A 19949-nucleotide genomic window follows, 5' to 3' on the forward strand; every position below is an offset into this window, starting at 1 on the left:
ACATTCCACTCCCATGCATGATGAAACTTGAACGGAGGTTTCTTTAGTGTACCGTACGAAGGATGAACCATGGCTCCTGCCAGGGTCAGCATTGAAGGCTGATGTAATACCCACGATGCAGCTATATCTCCCATGTGTCGGGGCACGCCTTGGAGGCATAACCGCATGGTGGTTTTGTCGTAAGAAGGTCATCTTCACACAATCCCATGTAATGAACAAGAATGGGATAAAGAGTTGGCTTAAAATCGCCACTTCACACAATAAATTAATTAAACATACATCATTCAGAGTACACACATAGTCCGACTACGGACAAATACAGATGAAAAGAAGACAACCCCAAATGCTAGATCCCCGATCGTCCCAACTGGGCTCCACTACTAATCATCAGGAAACGAAACATAGTAACGACCAAGGTCCTCGTCGAACTCCCACTTGAGCTCGGTAGCATCGCCTGCACTGGCATCATCGGCACCTGCAACTGTTTTGGTAGAATCTGTGAGTCACGAGGACTCAACAATCTCAAAACCCGCGAGATCAAGACTATTTAAGATTATGGGTAGGATGAGGTAATGAGGTGGAGCTACAGCAAGCACTAAGCAAATATGGTGGCTAACATACGCAAATAAGAGCGAGAAGAGAAGCAACGCAACGGTCGTGAAACTAGAAGTGATCAAGAAGTGATCCTGAAACTACTTACGTTCATACATAACCCACAGACCATTCACTTCCCGGACAACGCCGAAAAGAGACCACCACGGTTACACACGCGGTTGATGTATTTTAGTTAAGTCAAGTGTCAAGTTCTCTACAACCGGACATTAACAAATTCCCATCTGCCACATAACCGCGGGCACGGCTTTCGAAAGTTTATACCCTGCAGGGGTGTCCCAACTTAGCCCATCACAAGCTCTCATGATCAATGAAGGATATTCCTTCTCCCGGGAAGACCCAATCAGACTCGGAATCCCGGTTACAAGACATTTCCACGATGGTAAAACAAGACCAGCAAGACCACCCGACTGTGCCGACAAATCCCGATAGGAGCTGCACATATCTCGTTCTCAGGGCACACCGGATAAGCTAAGCGTATAAGTACCAACATAACCCAAGTTGCCAAGGGACGGTCTCGCACGGTGCTCTAGTTTGGACCAACACTCAGAGGAGCACTGGCCCCGGGGTGGGGGGTAAATAAAGACGACCCTCGGGCTCCGGAAACCCAAGGGAAAAAGACTTATGGGAGGCAAATGTAAAACCAAGGTTGGGCCTTGCTGGAGGAGTTTTTTTCAAAGCGAACTGTCAAGGGGGTCCCATAACCCCAACCGCGTAAGGAACGCAAAATCAAGGAACATAACTCCGGTATGACGGAAACTAGGGCGGCAAAAGTGGAACAAAACACCAGGCATAAGGCCGAGCCTTCCACCCTTTACCAAGTATATAGATGCATTAATTAAATAAGAGATATTGTGATATCCCAAAATATCCATGTTCCAACATGGAACCAACTTCATCTTCACCTACAACTAGCAACGCTATAAGAAGGGCTGAGCAAAAGCAGTAACTTAGCCAAACAACGGTTTGCTAGGAAAGGATGGTTAGAGGCTTGACATGGCGATATGGGAGGCATGACAAACAAGTGGTAGGTAGTGCGAGATAGCGACAGAGCGAACAACTAGCAAGCAAAGATAGAAGTGATATCGAGGGTAATGGTCATCTTGCCTGAAATCCCGCTAAGAAGAAGAACGAGTCCATGAAGAAGACAAACGGACGTAGTCGAACGAATCCTCACAACTCCGGAACGAAACCGAAGCTAACGAGAGAAGCAAACCGGAAAGAAGCAAACAACATAGTAAACAACCATCACATAAACATGGCATGATGCACAATCAAGTATGATGCATGTCCGATTTAATGAGCATGGCATGGCAAAGTGCAACAAACAACACTACGAATTAAGTGGAGCTCAATATGCAACGACTTGCATATTGACGAAACACCACATCAATTATTTAGTTCTCTCCCATTTATGTACTCAACAATATTAAATGTTATTAAACATGGCAAGGGCTGAAGCATATGAAAACTACCTATCTAGGCAAGTTTAAATGAGGCCGGAACAACAAACAACAATTCTGGAAAATCCCCATGTCCATTTTTCGAATTAGCTACTGTTCTGCCATAAAACATATTTTAATGTTACTAAACAGTAAAACAAAGTGCACCATGTTAATCTATGCATTTTTCTACCCCATTTACATATAAAGTTTATTAAATTCGGAGCTACGGTTAATTAGTTATGAAATAAATCATTTTAACATGGCATTTAAACAAATTAATGCAAACAGCAAGTTTAAACATTTTAAACATGGATGAAAGCAGCATATTATGAAACTAGATAAAATTCTAAGCATTTTACATGTTTAAAACATTTTAATCCGATACATGGTTTGTGAGATACCAAATGCATGAACAAGAGGGACTTTTCTGCAAATCTGTAGATCCTGGATAATTACTAAATTCGCAGAGACAAGGAAAAAAACACATGCGGGCCGAATATGCAGGCTGGGCCAATAGTGCATAGGAGAGGGGGCTGTGCTATGCTCACATTGGGCCAACAGGCCGGCGGGGAAGCAGAGGCCCACGAGCAGGCGAGGCATGAGGTCGCTGGGCCTTGGGGTCGCGGTCAACGTGCGGCTCTACCGAGCGAGCTGCTGCTACTCGTTACTGAAGAACGAAGAACAAAAGCAGCAGCAGGGTCATGGCGATGTAGAAGACGGCGCCAGGGAAGGTTCTGGCGACAGGGTCGGCGGGAACCGGCTGGAACGGGCGGATCCGGGCGCGGGAAGATGGATCCGGCCGGTCTTGGGGAAGATCGAGGCGCGGGATGCAGCGCGAAGCAGAGGGCGACGGGGGCGGCTCAAGATTCTATAGGAAGAACACAAAGCAGAGTTTCAGAGTAGAGAGGAGGGAAAGTGGGCAGAATAAAGAGGGACCCGACTGGTGCTGCTCACCGGCAGAAGAGGAGTGATGCGCGGGAGGCAGGCGAGGTCGATCCTCCTGGATCGGTGCGACGAGGAGGAAGACGGGCGCGGCGCGATGAGGGACTTGGCGCGGTTGATGGGGCGCGGCTGGGATGCACGGCCAAAGCGACACGGGCATCTCTTCGAGCACAACCGCGCCATGACAGCAAGATGGCGACGACGGGGAGATGACCCGGACACCAGGAACTGGACGAGGGGACGAGGTGATGGCGACTCCGGCAGCGCAGCTACTACAGGTTGGAGCTGGGGTCTCCATGGCGGCACTGCGAGGACAACAGAGAGAGAGCAGCGTGAGAGAGAGAGAGAAAAAGAGAGAGCAGATGGGGAAGGAAGGGAGCAGGTCACAGCGGGGAACTCATCTCTGGCGAGGTTGTTGCTGCTGTTGCTAGGACGGCAGGGGCACAAGGCCCTGGGCGCTCGTGTTCGTGGAGGCAGGGGAGCTTGGAGCCTCGGGCAAGAGCTCTTGGATCGAGGGATCAACGATGTTGGATCGATGGATTGATTGGGTTGTTCGGTGGGAATCGAGGAGGGACAGGGGAGGCGCTGGATCGAGCGAGTGGAGGGCGAGGGGATCTGGAGGCTGTAGGTGGCAAGCGATGGTTGGGGAGGGATGGATCCCAAGGGAGAACTGGTGAGTGGGTGGCGCCGGCTGATCCGAGGAGGGGGAAGGCTATAGGTGGTGGCGGCGGCTAGGGGGATAAAAGTCCTAGGATTTAGGGTTTGGTCTAAAAATGGATTTAGAGTGGAGTTTGGATCATCCGATCGAAATGAGATGGTCGAGACAAAAGAGGCTTGGGAAGTCCAAATAAAAAAACGGAGATGTTTTAAAAATGTTTGGGGATGATCCAGACCCATCGGTCGCGACTGCCCGGGTCGGGTTCGGGACAGCTTTCGGACGCGCACGAGAGGTTTGAGCATTGTACAGAGAGACTCCGGTTTAGGCGAGATGGAAAACAAAGAACAAGGTTGGTCTCGGAACGGTCAACAAAAGCAAGGGGGACACGGCAACTACGAGCGGATGCAAGTTTTAAAAACAATGACGGCAACGAGGGTCGATGCAATGCGGATGATGCCATGATGAAATGCAACAAAGAAATAAATAAAACACAACGTGACAACGAAAACATGGAAGGCGTCTGAAGCGTCGGTCTTGGGGCGTCACAACACTCCACCACTTACAAGAGATCTCGTCCCGAGATCTAAGGATGGCACCGAAAAGAAGCGGAAGAGGAAGAGGTAAACAAAGTTGCTTCTCTGACAAACGAGTGAAACCAAAGAAACTTGAGAGGTCGCAAAGCTTGAAGAAATGACACGACGGAGGTGAACAAAATTTAAAACACTCTGTTCGGCAAGAGGAACGAGGAACAATACAAGAACCTTGTAGGTTGAAAGACAAACAAAAATGGTTACGATGGACAAGAAGTACATGCAAGCACTCCGGTTGAAACAAGATCTACAAGGAACGATAAAGAATAATCACGACAACACTCCGGTTGAAAATGGAAGGGATAGAATATGAACTTGGCAAAATGAAAGCACTTGGATGAGACTCTGGTTAAAAGAGGAATGATAGACACAACACCCCAGTTAAATGGATAAGCAAGAAAAGAACACGATCCTCACAATTCGAGATGATGAGTGAAGAGAGCAACATCACCATGCCTCCGAAAGAAAGAATAGAAGATAGATCATTGCAATAAAGGAATGGAGAAGAAAATGCCAACTTCTGCCACAAATGATCTTGGAAAGCACCCTTCAAAGAAGGTTAGAACGGAGTTGTTGGAAAACCAACAACGAAAAGATCAAGCTTGTTGAGGGCTTATGGAAAATATCTCAAAATTATGAGGTGACAACCTGCCACTCATGGAAAAAAGATTTGATTGCGACCAACAAAGGGATTAAAACTTCTTTCGCCAAGAGGATAAAGAGAAAACTCGGATCATAGATAATCACCACAAAGAGCAACATTCCTTAGGGAAGGCTGTAGTTGAAATGTCACCCAAGATCACTCCAACAAAGAGATTGATGGATTTAAAATATCTCACTCTTGCTAGTTTTGAATCATGAAGCACGAACGGAAATTGTCAAGAATGACATATCACCATCTCAAAAGATAAGGTAGAAAGAATTGCACTTCGAAATGCAAGAAGAAGAATACTTGAGTTCCCCCAACAAAAATCTTGATAAACACTTCGAGAATGAAAGAAATCCTTGATGAATCACTATGTAGAGCCTCCATGAAGAACTCCGGCAAAATATATGAAGCATCTCGAACCGAGAATGTGATATGATGAACAAACTCCGGAAAGAAGAGATGAACAACTTAGAACTGAGAAATTGATACCATTACGAACTCCGGAAGAAGGAATTAATCACTTGGATGAAACAAGAACAAGAATTATGTTATGCGTATCCTTCACCAATTTAGATTGATAACAAGCAACGGATTTGGCATACTACTTATTCTTGTAGAAAGGATTAAGAGAGATATAGAGTAAACTTGAGAAGGTCTTCAACAAACCATCGGTAGGATTGAAACAACAAATAAATTAATATGAGGACATAGGAAGAGGAATCTGAAATGAACCACCGTAAGAACTTGAAACGCACGAAGGAAAGATAACAAAACACCGGGAAGAATTAGGAAATGAATGAAGATACTTGAGTGAATTTAGATACAAGAAAACGAAGAGATCATGAACTGATTAGAGGATATTTGAACGATGCACCGGTAAGATTTGGATAGTGAGATCTGAAAGCTGAGAATGAATAATACTGAGATGATGGCTCCGGAGAATCAAACTGAAAAGACTCCTGAATTGCTCCAGATGGTTGAAAAGAATTCTCAAAATCGAAAACAATTATGAGAGGATGGCATCAAGCTTGAACCACGCATCTTCAAGAGAACAGAGCAAGATTTAGAGGAAACACTTCTTCGGTCTTGAAAACTCGAGAATGACGACGAGAAACACCACCATGAAATGTTGAGGCACTCCTGAATGAAAATTAGAAAGGTTGAACCAACGATGAAAAGAATATGAAAGCGAACTTGGAGGATACATTTGACTGATTAGAAATCATTCTTATGTCAAACTTTGAAAGAATTTGGGAATAGCTCCGGGAAAAATTAGAAGAGTCAGGTAAGATCCTGGAAAAAGACCTGTGGGTTAGGGCCCACTCAAAAGGAAACACCGTTGAACTATTTTAAAAGAGAGATTGCACCAGTTGAATAAAATGGCCTGAATAAGATAACAACCACGAGATAGAACTAACGGATCTTAAATGGAAAGATGAGTCTTCTGAGATATCTTCAGCAGTTCGGATATGAATGAATAGCGAGAGGTGAATGATTAAGAGGTGCACTGGCATGAGAAAGCATTGGACAAATGAAAGGAATATGCTCAACACCGAAGCTCGAATTGAATCCACCGGAAAAGAAAATGATAACCAAGATTGATGAACTTGTAGCCCCTGAGCATCTTCATGAGAATCACCGATAATAATATTGAAGGAAAGAATGAAGAGTCTTCACATCAATAAAATGGATACTTGATTAAGAAATATGAGTCCTTGAATTAAAGGGTGGTAGGGTGGGAAAACAAAGACAACTTGGGACTTATGACACAAACACCGTTGAGAAAACTGAGAGTTTATCTTGCAAATGGGAAAAATGATAGGATCATGTTGAAGAGAAGCACGCCGGTTGGAAAAAAGTTGACATGACAACCTCGATGGTAAAGAAGGATTAGTATTCACATAAAAATATGAGAGCACCATTTAGAAGAGTTATGGAATCCACATTTGACAATGAAGCAACTCGAATACCACAAACCAAAACAAAACAAAGGATTTGGCTCGCGGAATAAGCCGGAACAAATACATATGATAGAGATTTACCCAATCCCATATCATGCATCTGTCAGAAAGATATTCTAGGCACTACTTGAATTCCCACCTATAAACTCCCAAAACTTTCTGGTTATGCAATCTGGTGCTGGGGATACAGGGGAAGCAATATATCTCACCCAAACTAATAATCCCTACATCCACCTATATCCATCCGTCAACACATAACCAAGAAAACTCCGAAAATCGTGCACCTCAACCTTCGAAAAGCATCCGTTATACGAGCTATGGCAATACTCCAGAACTCCCGCCCAAGTACTGGGTGGCGTTGAGGTTATCTCACCAACAACTACATAAAAGAGATTTTTGATGTCGGCGAAAACTCAGGTATTCCAGAACTGCAACGATAAAATTGTGAAAACAACACCTCGGAGCTCAACTCCCCGGGACACTGCCACAACCCCTAAATGTCAGGAGGCACCAAGAACAATGTTCTCGTCACAAGAATATCGGAATGATCCCAAGATACCCGCGTGATCCTAAATTTTTTTAGTGAAATTTGAGGAGAGGAAAGACAAAACATCTACGCCAGGAGGACTCACCAGAGCGACGAAGGGACTGAGGAGTAAAAAGAATCCTACTCTCCGATATATATAATCCTAAGACTCAAAACATTTTGTTCTAGACTCAACAACGTCAGCAATTCGATCAAGCAGGGGGCTCCTAAGTCGGGGATGGCTCTGATTACCAACTTGTAACACCCACGATGCGGCTATATCTCCCATGTGTCGGGGCACGACTTGGAGGCATAACCGCATGGTGGTTTTGTCGCAAGAAGGGTCATCTTCACACAATCCCATGTAATGAACAAGAATGGAATAAAGAGTTGGCTTACAATCGCCACTTCACACAATACATTAATTAAACATACATCATTCAGAGTACACACATAGTCCGACTACGGACAAATACAAATGAAAAGAAGACAACCCCAAATGCTAGATCCCCGATCGTCCCAACTGGGCTCCACTACTGATCATCAGGAAATGAAACATAGTAATGACCAAGGTCCTCGTCGAACTCCCACTTGAGCTCGGTAGCATCGCTTGCACTGGCATCATCGGCACCTGCAACTGTTTTGGTAGAATCTGTGAGTCACGAGGAATCAACAATCTCAAAACCTGCGAGATCAAGACTATTTAAGCTTATGGGTAGGATGAGGTAATGAGGTGGAGCTGCAGCAAGCACTAAGCAAATATGGTGGCTAACATACGCAAATAAGAGCGAGAAGAGAAGCAACACAACGGTCGTGAAACTAGAAGTGATCAAGAAGTGATCCTGAAACTACTTACGTTCATACATAACCCAAAGACCGTGTTCACTTCCCGGACTCCGCCGAAAAGAAATCATCACGGTTACACACGCGGTTGATGTATTTTACTTAAGTCAAGTGTCAAGTTCTCTACAACCAGACATTAACAAATTCCCATCTACCACATAACCGTGGGCACGACTTTCGAAAGTTTATACCCTGCAGGGGTGTCCCAACTTAGCCCATCACAAGCTCTCACGATCAACGAAGGATATTCCTTCTCCCGGGAAGACCCGATCAGACTCGGAATCCCGGTTACAAGACATTTTGACGATGGTAAAACAAGACCAGCAAGACCACCCGACTGTGCCGACAAATCCTTATAGGAGCTGCACATATCTCGTTTACAGGGCACACAGGATAAGCTAAGCGTACAAGTACCAACATAACCCAAGTTGCCAAGGGACGGTCCCACACGGTGCTCTAGTTTGGACCAACACTTAGAGGAGCACTGGCCCGGGGGGGTAAATAAAGATGACCCTCGGGCTCCTGAAACACAAGGGATAAAGGCTTAGGTGAGGCAAATGTAAAACCAAGGTTGGGCCTTGCTGGAGGAGTTTTTTTCAAAACGAACTGTCAAGGGGGTCCCATAACCCCCACCGCGTAAGGAACGCAAAATCAAGGAACATAACACCGGTATGACGGAAACTAGGGTGACAAGAGTGGAACAAAACACCACGCATAAGGCCAAGCCTTCCACCCTTTACCAAGTATATAGATGCATTAATTAAAAAAGAGATATTGTGATATCCCAAAATATCCATGTTCCAACATGGAACCAACTTCATCTTCACCTACAACTACCAACACTATAAGAAGGGCTGAGCAAAAGCGGTAATTAGCCAAACAACAGTTTGCTAGGAAAGGATGGTTAGAGGCTTGACATGGCGATATGGGAGGCATGACAAACAAGTGGTAGGTAGCGTGACATAGCGATAGAGCGAACAACTAGCAAGCAAAGATAGAAGTGATATCGAGGGTAATGGTCATCTTGCCTGAAATCCCGCTAGGAAGAAGAACGAGTCCATGAAGAAGACAAACGGACATAGTCGAACGAATCCTCACAACTCGGAATGAAACCGAAGCTAACGAGACAAGCAAACCGGAAAGAAGCAAACAACATAGTAAACAACCATCACATAAACATGGCATGATGCACAATCAAGTATGATGCATGTCCGATTTAATGAGCATGGCATGGCAAAGTGCAACAAACAAAACTACAAATTAAGTGGAGCTCAATATGCAACGACTTGCATATTGACGAAACACCACATCAATTATTTAGTTCTCTCCCATTTATGTACTCAACAATACTAAATGTTATTAAACATGGCAAGGGCTGAAGCATATGAAAACTACCTATCTAGGCAAGTTTAAATGAGGCCGGAACAACAACCAACAATTCCGGAAAATCCCCATGTCCATTTTTCGAATTAGCTACTGTTCTTCCGTAAAACATATCTTAATGTTACTAAACAGTAAAACAAAGTTCACCATGTTAATCTATGCATTTTCCTACCCCATTTACATATAAAGTTTATTAAATTCGGAGCTACGGTTAATTAGTTATGAAATAAATCATTTTAACATGGCATTTAAACAAATTAATGCAAACAGCAAGTTTAAACATTTTAAACATGGATGAAAGCAGCATATTATGAAACTAGATAAAATTCTAAGCATTTTACATGTTTAAAACATTTTAATCCGATACATGGTTTGTGAGATACCAAATGCATGAACAAGAGGGACTTTTCTGCAAATCTGTTAATCCTGGATAATTACTAAATTCGCAGAGACAAGGAAAAAACACATGCGGGCCGAATATGCAGGCTGGGCTAATAGTGCACAGGAGAGGGGGCTGTGTTATGCTCACATTGGGCCAACATGCCGGCGGGGAAGCAGAGGCCCACGAGCAGGCGAGGCATGAGGTCGCTGGGCCTTGGGGTCGCGGTCAACGTGCAACTCTACCGAGCGAGCTGCTGCTGTTCGTTGCTGAAGAACGAAGAACAGAAGTAGCAGCAGGGTCATGGCGATGCAGAAGACGGCGCCAGGGAAGGTTCTGGCGACGGGGTCGGCGGGAACCGGCCGGAACGGGCGGATCCGGGCGCGGGAAGATGGATCCGGCCGGTCTTGGGGAAGATCGAGGCACGGGATGCAGCGCGAAGCAGAGGGCGACGGTGGCGGCTCGAGTTTCTGTAGGAAGAACGCGAAATAGAGTCTCGGTGTAGAGAGGAGGGAAAGTGTGCAGAATAAAGAGGGACCCGACTGGTGCTGCTCACCGGCAGAAGAGGAGTGATGCGGGGGAGGCAGGCGAGGTCGATCCTCCTGGATCGGCGCGACGAGGAGGAAGACGGGGCACGGCGCGATGAGGGACTTGGCACGGTTGACGGGGCGCGGCTGGGAGGCACGGCCAAAGTGACACGGGAATCTCTTCGGGCACAACCACGCGATGACAGCAAGATGGGGACGACGGGGAGACGACCCGGTCGCCGGGAACTGGACGAGGGGACGAGGTGATGGCGACTCCGGCAGCGCAGCTGCTACGGGTTGGAGCTGGGGCCTCCATGGTGGCGCTGCGAGGACAACAGAGAGAGAGCAGTGCGAGAGAGAGAGAGAGAGAAAAAAAGAGAGAGCAGATGGGGAAGGAAGGGAGCAGGGCACGGCGGGGAACTCATCTCTGGCGAGGTTGTTGTTGCTGTTGCTACGACGGCAGGGGCACAAGGCCATGGGCGCTCGTGTTCGTGGAGGCAAGGGAGCTTGGAGCCTCGGGCAAGAGCTCCTGGATCGAGGGATCAATGATGTTGGCTCGATGGATTGATTGGGTGGTTCGGTGGGAATCGAGGAGGGACAGGGGAGGCGCTGGATCGAGCGAGGTGGAGGGCGAGGGGATCTGGAGGCTATAGGTGGCGAGCGATGGTTGGGGAGGGATGGATCCCGAGGGGGATATTGTGAGTGGGTGGCGGCGGCTGATCCAAGGAGGGGGAAGGCTGTAGGTGGTGGCGGCGGCTAGGGGGGACAAATGTCCTAGGATTTAGGGTTTGGTCTAAAAATGGACAAGGAGGTCTATATATATATATATATATATATATATATATATTTATATTTATATATATATATATATATATATATATAAGAGTGGAGTTTGGATCATCCGATCGAAATCAGATGGTCGAGATAAAAGAGGCTTGGGAAGTCCAAATAAGAAAACGGAGATGTTTTAAAGATGTTTGGGGATGATCCAGACCCATCGGTCGCGACTGCCCGGGTCGGGTTCGGGACAGCTTTCGGACGCGCGTGAGAGGTTTGAGCACTGTACAGAGAGACTCCGGTTTAGGCGAGAGGGAAAACGAAGAACAAGGTTGGTCTCGAAACGGTCAACAAAAGCAAGGGGGGACATGGCAACTACGAGCGGATGCAAGTTTTAAAAACAATGACGGCAACGAGTGCCGATGCAATGCGGATGATGCCATGATGAAATGCAACAAAGAAATAAAACACAAGGTGACAACGAAAACATGGAAGGCGTCTGAAGTGTCGGTCTTGGGGCGTCACAGCTGATCACCAGAGGGCACCAGCCCTTTCTTCTGGAGGTCGAATGGGTTGCCTACAACGAGGCCTATCCGATCCAGGACATCCCTATCGTTCCTAAAGTCTACAGTAATGAATTTGACTCGGCCACCCTTGAGGAAGTTCTTAAATTCCTTGCACTCAACGTCGACATGGCATATGTGGTAGACCAAGCATAAGTCATGCTCGCAAACGTGGATCACGGCGGGCTTCTTCTTCTCTGCCTCCTTTAGATTCTTCTCGCTTTCCAGGACTGTGGTGTACTCAACATCTAGCCCAGCGACCCACTCATCCTTTGAGTTTTCGAACATGCGTCTGAAGCGAGCAAGGCATCCTTTCACTGTCGCGGAAGAACTGGTGTAGATGATGTCGAACTCATCGCCGATGATGGTTCTAACCTTGTACTCACCGCTGATCATGGAGATTTGGGATGCCATGGATTTGGGAGGAGGGTTAGGATTAGTGGAACTGCCGTAATGTGAAAGGATGGGACGACTAGGAGTGAACTGTCGTAATTTTAAAGGACATCCGGGGATGAGTAGGAGCGAACTGCGAGCGGTTTTTGTAAAAATGCTGAGTGGGGCATGTGAACGGCAGGGTAGTGGCTTACCTGGTGGATAAATGGATTCATGCCTAGTACTATGGGGGCCCAATTAGATGTCATGTCTACTCGACGCCCAATTAAATGGCTTCCGATGTCAGGTCAAGCGTCGGGAAAATTACAGTGATACGAAGCTTTCCATTCTCCCATGATACGGGCTTCTGAGAGCCCTTGGATCTGAGGTCGAACGGTTGCATGGCGTGATTCTAGACCTATGGGTGAATATCCTATCCTGGAGGGTTATTCTGCAAATTTTCAGCAACTTAGCATGCGACCGTTCGATCTCAGATCCAAGGGCTGCCAGCAGCCCGTATCATGGTCGCGCCTACCACGACCGTCGCCTCGCTCGCGCGGTCGCGCCCTTGGAGATTTAACACGGTGCGTTAGGCTATCTGATGTTGGCATGTCATACATAGTCATCACTTAGTCACTCATACAACAAGGTTAGTTATAAGGTTGGCTATAAGAGTATTTTTTACTTCTCTCTATCTCTTTCTTCGTAGTATTTATTGCATTTGCCAAGGAGTGACCTCTTCCAATGAAATGGTAGTCTCAAGTCATTAATAGCATGCACAACCCACATCTCTTATTGGTTGATATGTCAAGAAACAAGAAACGATGTACTCCCTCCTTTTCGGTTTATAGGGCTTATCTCAACTTTTTTGTTTTTTCCAATTTATAGGGCTCATCTCCATCTCATTTTTAGTTTCCGAGACGTATTAAATCTTTGAATGTAAGAATTAAAAAGGAACACACCAATGCATGTAATGTTTCTACTTATCTAGTGGCCAAGCATGCATGCACTGCAATTAATCCAATTTAATGCATGAGTTTAAATGGGGTAGTATTGTAAAGTACTCCCTCCGTTTCTTTTTAGTTTGCATATAAGATTTGGTCAAAGTCAAACCTTGTAAAATTTGACTAGATTTGTAGGAAAAGATATCAACATCCACACTATGAAATCAATAATATTATATGCATGATGAAATTAATTTTCATAACATATAACTTTAGTATTGTAGATGCTAATATTTTTTTCTATAAAGTTAGTCAAACTTTACAAAGTTTGACTTTGACCAAATCTTATATGCGGACTAAAAAGAAACGGAGGGAGTACGAGATACATTCCTCCACTCACAAAATTCCTTGATTGATGAGATTTCAGATTTGAGCCTTATAAACCGGAAAAGAGGGAGTAGAAGTTAATGCACCGCGCCTAAGTGTTTTGGTGGTTTTCGTAAGATGACTTGCACACCTAGACAGAGGGAGTAATTAACTTGCCACATCAGACTTTATGCCTATCTGGCTGGCTTAGCACCTGTACGAGCAAGTACAATAGTGGGCTATAAGCCCGCTTACATGGCATTTTTGCATATGTGGAGGAAAGAGGCAAGGAAAAAGTGTAGGAGTGGGCTCTCATGCAAGAGACAACCTCTACATGGCGGAGCATTGGGAGAGGCACCGGTATACCATGGAGGTGGTCAAGAATCGAGAGACTCATGCCGGTCATAGCGCCACAGTTAAAATGATAAAATGGCAAGTCAAATCACAGGGCCCCACCTATCCAACAGTAACTCGCTGTCAAATCACACAGCCCTACGTTTGCAGCAGCCTACTCCCTCATCTTCTCGCGTCTCTGTCGAACCGACTAGGCGGAACTGCCCCGCCTACCACGCGGGAAAAGCCGCGCTCTTGACTTTTAAATAGTACATTATAATGATATTGTATCCATGGATTGCGCCATGGAGCAAAGCCTCAAGAAAACGGCGGTACACATGTACGGAGTATACAACACGCCCGTCGCGTTCGCGTGGCACCCTAGACGGTCGGTCAATCTGGCACGCCGCTCTCCGAATGGAACGCGCGTCATATTGCGTTTGCACAAACATGTGGGACCGCAATCGAGAACCGACCATAGGCACACTCCCTGGCCCCGCAAGTCAGGTGAGTTAATAGAAGAGAGAGACAAGCGATAGTACTAGAGAAGTGTTGTACAAACGTTGGTGCCTGGATGATCCCTGCATGACATGCAATATCAATTCGTCCATGCATGTGACCAGATGTGTTAAGCTGGCTATGTTAATTAGGACATCTATCGACGGACCCCTTTTCTAAGAGTTTATCTTTAATTTGAGCTTTGATCCTCATCTAGTTTGTCTGTCGGGATTCATGTTGTCTCCTTTGGGCAGTGAGGTTATGGTTTCTTCTCATATGGCATTTTTTCGTGTTATATGTTATAATCCGGTGCTTCAGATCAAAATGACGACAACTGCGCCTCCGGGGCACGTGCATTAAGACTTCTCGACAGTCATTGACGAGGTCAAGCCGGCTCCGATAGACAAAAGAAAACTAGTACTCCACTATATAGGCCGGAGCCTCCGCGCTTGCTTGCCAGTGTTGCTCTCTTCACACTGTCTCGTCCTCTCCAGATCTAAACACGACAGCGGTGGCCACACTCTCTCTCTCTCTGCTCACCGCTGGTCATAGATCCAGCCGGATCCTCTCCGCCGGGGAAGGTGAGAAGGTGCAACGTTCCTGCGGTCGTCCTCGGCGACGGCTCTTACCCACTGCCGGCGCGTCCCGATCAGCGTGCCTTGCCGTTCTCTCCCAAGCACCGCTGGCTAGGGAGGGCCTCCGACCCCTTCTTCCTCACTGTTGTAGTGTGGGCAGATCCGGCCTCCCGCCGCCACCTAGCGACATCCTGGCGACCCTCGGCTATAACTTCCTTCGAAACCGGCTTTGCTCTACTTCCCGAGCTCCTAACATCGCTGCATTTGTATCTTTTACTATTTCCCAGGCCCCCTCGTAGATAGGATCGATCGGTTGTTCGAAAGCCACCTAAATTTTGACCGTTAAGAGGTAAAAGTAGTTCATGCACTCGAATCTAGTACTACTTGATTCAAACAAGGAAGAAAGGGGGTGGGTGGGGGAAGATCTGTTACCTGAATCTAGGACTTGGTCGAAAGAGGAAATAATGGGGGTGAAAAGAAGCAGAGACTGGCTATGCAACTGGTCTCTTGGTCTAATAGGGAAATAAAGGGAAACCAGTACAAACTCAATATAAACCCAATCTATTGGTTCAAAAGGGAAAGAAAGTGGGGACTGGGGGACAAGTCAATATAGTAAGTCCAGCACTAGATTTGCTAGCCTCACACAGTATAAGGTGGCTATACCGAACAAAAATGGGACCAACCCAGATATCATGTTCTGATGTTTGTTGCCCCAAGCCACTGGTAAAATGTAGCAGTCGCACTGTTAAAAGTAAGGACACGTTAAACCAATGTTGTTTTCAATGTAATGCACTTTTTTCATGTCTTGCTAAATTTCCCATTAAGATAAGTTGCTTCTTTTTGTTAGAAATGCAACTATCCTGGTCCGCCTACTCTCCCCTGCCCAAATACCGACTCTGTAGCAGCTGTTAATGTAATGTTGCTGGTAAAATGAAGCAATGGCACCATTAAAGTAATGTCGTATTTAACAGTTGTCATAGTTAATCCTAATGCCCACACTAATATCTAGCAATGATGCTACTTTAGAAATTGCTACTGCCCTTGTAGGATTGCCATTCAGATAAGGAACATGCTTCTTTTCATTTGATATATGTTTCATCACTTGTTTGTCACCCTCCTTTCCACCTTTTTGTGCAAATAGAGACATACATTTCACGCTTGATCTTAGTTGAACTTCACAAATGATATCCAAATTATAGTTGAACATTCCAGGAGCTTCACAACCAACCTTGATGTTGCTCAATTTTATTGCAACTAATGAAGAAGAAGCTCTGTGGGTTTCGTTTTCTGATGGAAATGGAACCGGGGCTGGAGCCCTTTTGTTAAAAAAATGAAGAAGAAACTGCTAGCTCATGGGACATTGCTTCATTTTAGGTGAACTGCACCAAAAGGTCCCATGAATTGAATCATCCATGTTGGTGACTGGTGTCATCCCTTCTACGATGGCGTTGACTGCAGATATGGTTCCCATCATGAGGTATGTTCCTTTTTGGTCTGACCGTTTGCCAAAGATCGTGCATGTTGAGTCTGCTCTTGTGCTACTGTTTTGGCACTGCCATTATAAAGCAGTAATGTTATTATTTTGCACCTTAATCTTGTGGCACTATTAATTTGAGGCAATGTTTTGGCACCGCTAGTGCCACAGATTTTTTTTTATATATCAAAAGAGGGGGTTTCCTCCGATTTCATTAAAGAAACCCTACCATAGAGAACCATTATCCGACAACATCTCAGTGTAAACGGGCAGTTATGCAACTACTACTAGACCTGACTGAGTATTAGCAGGAGACAAGTTCGCTACATAAGCTAGGCATGTAGGGGGATGCAGCACCAGCTCGACCAAGTTTGGATTACAACCCAAATGCTACCACAGAAACATCAGGGGGGAAGATAGTGCCAGCTTCAGCATCCCAGTCTAAGCACCCCCGGCCTCCATCCTTGCGACGCACGGTACACCTCATTTGCCACCTACTCGACCCTAGTGCCACTAATAAAATGAAGTAATAATACAGTTAAAATAGAGCGAGTGTCCTCTCTATCATTTCATTTCCAATGTAGGTAAATAAAGTGCTTCTCTTTGTTAGTATATGTTTCATCAACTAGTCCCATTGTTAATGTTTAAGCATTTTTGCAAACTGGGGTGCTTAATTTTAGTTGATCTGCACAAAAATAGAGATTGGAATATCTCAAGGCCCCTCCTTGTACTACCGCTGTACATGTTCATCACTGGCAGAAGGTGTATCGGGGAGACTTGGGTCGATTTCCAGTATGAGGCGTACCATATGAGGCGTCGCAGGGCCCATCTCGCCCTCGTAGCATGGCATACTATGATACTATCGCAATATTTTCTTCTATTTATTAGTGTATGTTTCATCAACTAGTGCCACTATAATGTAATCATGCTTTTTTATTATCTGTGCAAACAGGGTTATTCAGCTGCATTTTGGTGGAACTGCACAAATGTACGGATGGAACCGACATATATGCAGAGTACAAGGTGCCAAGTAAAAATTACCGACACCAACCCGGCTCCATCTAAGCATTGGCATCCACCACCACCAGTGGGATGTGTGGCGCTCACTGTGGATGGATCTTTCTCGGCAGCAAATCCTCTAACCAAAAACTAGTAGCTTAGACTTCAAAAAAATACTAGTAGCTTATATTGGCAGTTTTCTAGGGAGTACTCTTTTCTGAAAGAAGCACCAATCTATTTTTCTTTATTTGTATACAGTGTCACAACTTTGACCCAAAGGTCCAGAGCTATTTTAGGGTGATTGGCGTAGTACTCAGATAAGCATGATTTTTATTAGCTGTCACACTGATTGTAAGCATGAGCAGATGGAAGATTAGGTAAGTGTGAAGCTTACCTTAAACCCTACCGACGTCGTTGAAATGAGGCGAGCATTGAGGGAACCGTGGAGAACGACAGGGAAGCGATGTTGCGTCATCCGGCCTCCTCTTGCGCTGGTAGAACGAATACTCATGTGGCTCTCGCTCGCTCTGCACCCTCACGAACGGCACACCGTACTCGATCAATTCGTTATCCCATGGGTGCTCGACCTCCGACCTGTACGCCCACCACCTCCGCCTGACTTTTGCCTCGGGTGAAAATGTCTGCTCCATTTCCCAAAGGAGATACTAGATGAACTCGAAGGACTGCGGCGTGACTGCCGCCGAGGAGTACATCGTCGCCGTCTCGCTCTTTCGCATACATTGCCACATGGCCCTCACCGTCCATGAAATCTCCCACTCATTGTCAAACCAAGTAAGGATCTCCTTCAACCTGGCTAACTTTGCATGGTCGCCACCGGCGATCTGCCTGATTCGCTGCTGCATCCTCTCCATAGATGTCCTTCTGAGTGGTCCGGTGCTAGCTTTGGAAGATGGGAGGAGAGCCGGTGGTCTTGCAATAGAGAAGAGGAAGAGGCGAGACGGTGGTTTTGGAATGGAGATGATGGAGAGGACAAGGGGTGGTTTTACAATGGAGAAGAGGGAGAGGCAAGAGCCGCGAGACGGTGGTTTTGGAATGGAGATGATGGAGAGGAGAGGTTTCCCTGCCTTTCTGTCACTAACAGGTGGGCCCCGCGCTTGGTGGGACCCATGTGTCAGTGTCTCAATGGCGGGATGGGCTACGTTAGGGGATCCTTGTCCAAGGAGAGATGAGGTGGTTTTGCAATGGAGAAGAGGGAGAGGCGAGGCGGTGGTTTTGGAATGGAGATGATGGAGAGGAGAGGAGATGGTTTTGCAATGGGGAAGAGGGAGAGGAGCATGCGGCAGCGATTTGGGATTGGACGAGAGGGCCGGCGCGCTGTGACTGGATCAAAATCAAAATCAAAATCAAATTACCCTTCAATTAAGAAAGCGACCCCACATTAACTAGTCTCCCTTTTATTCTGGGTCATAATTGACCATGATTTTCACAAATAAAATATATGTTATACGTTGCAAAAATAATATAATTTTAAAGTACATTCAGATATTAACCAAACGAACAATTTCTGGTGACATGCATTCACATTTTGCTTGTCAAATACAGCACGTGGTCAAACTTTGACCCAAAATACGCAAAACAAAAAATACTTCCAAGACCAGCGCCGCTCCTCTCCTCTTAAACCACCGCCGCTCCCCTCCTGTTCCAATCCAAATCCAGTGCCGCTCCTCTCCTCTTCCATTTCAAAACCACCACCCCTCCTCTCTTGTTCCAATCCAAAACCAGCGTCACTCCTCTCCCGTTCTAATCCGAAACCAGTGCTGCTCCTCTCCTCTTCCATTCAAAAACCACCGCCGACGAGTGAAGGCGCTGTGGAGAAGTAGATCGATTGAGGAGTACAACCGATACATGAGGATCGCAGGCGGCGACCCTGTGAAGCTAGCTAGGATGTTGGAGATACAGTCTTGGTTTGACAACAAGGACCAACTAGCAGCGACGGCGACATCCATGGCCAAATATCTGCAACAGAGCAAAAAGGCGGCGATACTCCCGAAGGGAGTCGCGAGGGAGTACATAGAGCTGCTCCTCTGGGCCATGGAGCAAACAGATTCACCAAATCCGATCGTGAGGGAGCGGTGGTGGGAGTATCGATCCCAGATGGAGCATCCACCAGAGATTGAAGGATCGAGCATCTACAGGGTGCCGTTTGTGAGGGTGTCGTTCCAGAGCGAGCCGGTGGAGTCTTCGTCGACCGAACCCAATTGCAAGAGGAGAAAAGCAGTTGGCCCGACGATGCTTCCCCGCCATCCTCTCCCTCGCAATTCACATCGTCTCACGGGGCGGCTGTCTGCCGCCAAGGAATAGGAGGGGACTACCCCCTAGCCCAATTGTCGGGAAGGTTGTGAATTTTCAGGAGGAGCTTAGGGTTGTCAGTATTTGCATGTTGTGAATTGTCTTTTGTGTTGTGTATTTTGAGAGTACATTCAAATATGAATGTCTTTTGAATTTCCGATTTGCAGTATTGAGCATATGAAGTATTTTATGAATTCTAGAGATCTATTTTTAGCACTTAAAA

General features: G+C 46.1%; 1 long non-coding RNA gene across 1 annotated transcript; it reads right to left on the reverse strand.

The window, feature by feature from the left end:
* Positions 1-222: 222 nt before the first annotated feature.
* Positions 223-3768, reverse strand: LOC109762772 (uncharacterized). Its single transcript, XR_012190237.1, has 4 exons — positions 3012-3768; positions 2606-2925; positions 1720-1810; positions 223-481 (listed from the first exon to the last, which is right to left on the reverse strand). It is a non-coding gene; the product is annotated as an uncharacterized lncRNA (long non-coding RNA).
* Positions 3769-19949: the final 16181 nt, after the last annotated feature.

The sequence above is a fragment of the Aegilops tauschii genome, chromosome 7 (genome assembly GCF_002575655.3).
Source record: "Aegilops tauschii subsp. strangulata cultivar AL8/78 chromosome 7, Aet v6.0, whole genome shotgun sequence".
NCBI classification, from domain to species: domain Eukaryota; kingdom Viridiplantae; phylum Streptophyta; class Magnoliopsida; order Poales; family Poaceae; genus Aegilops; species Aegilops tauschii.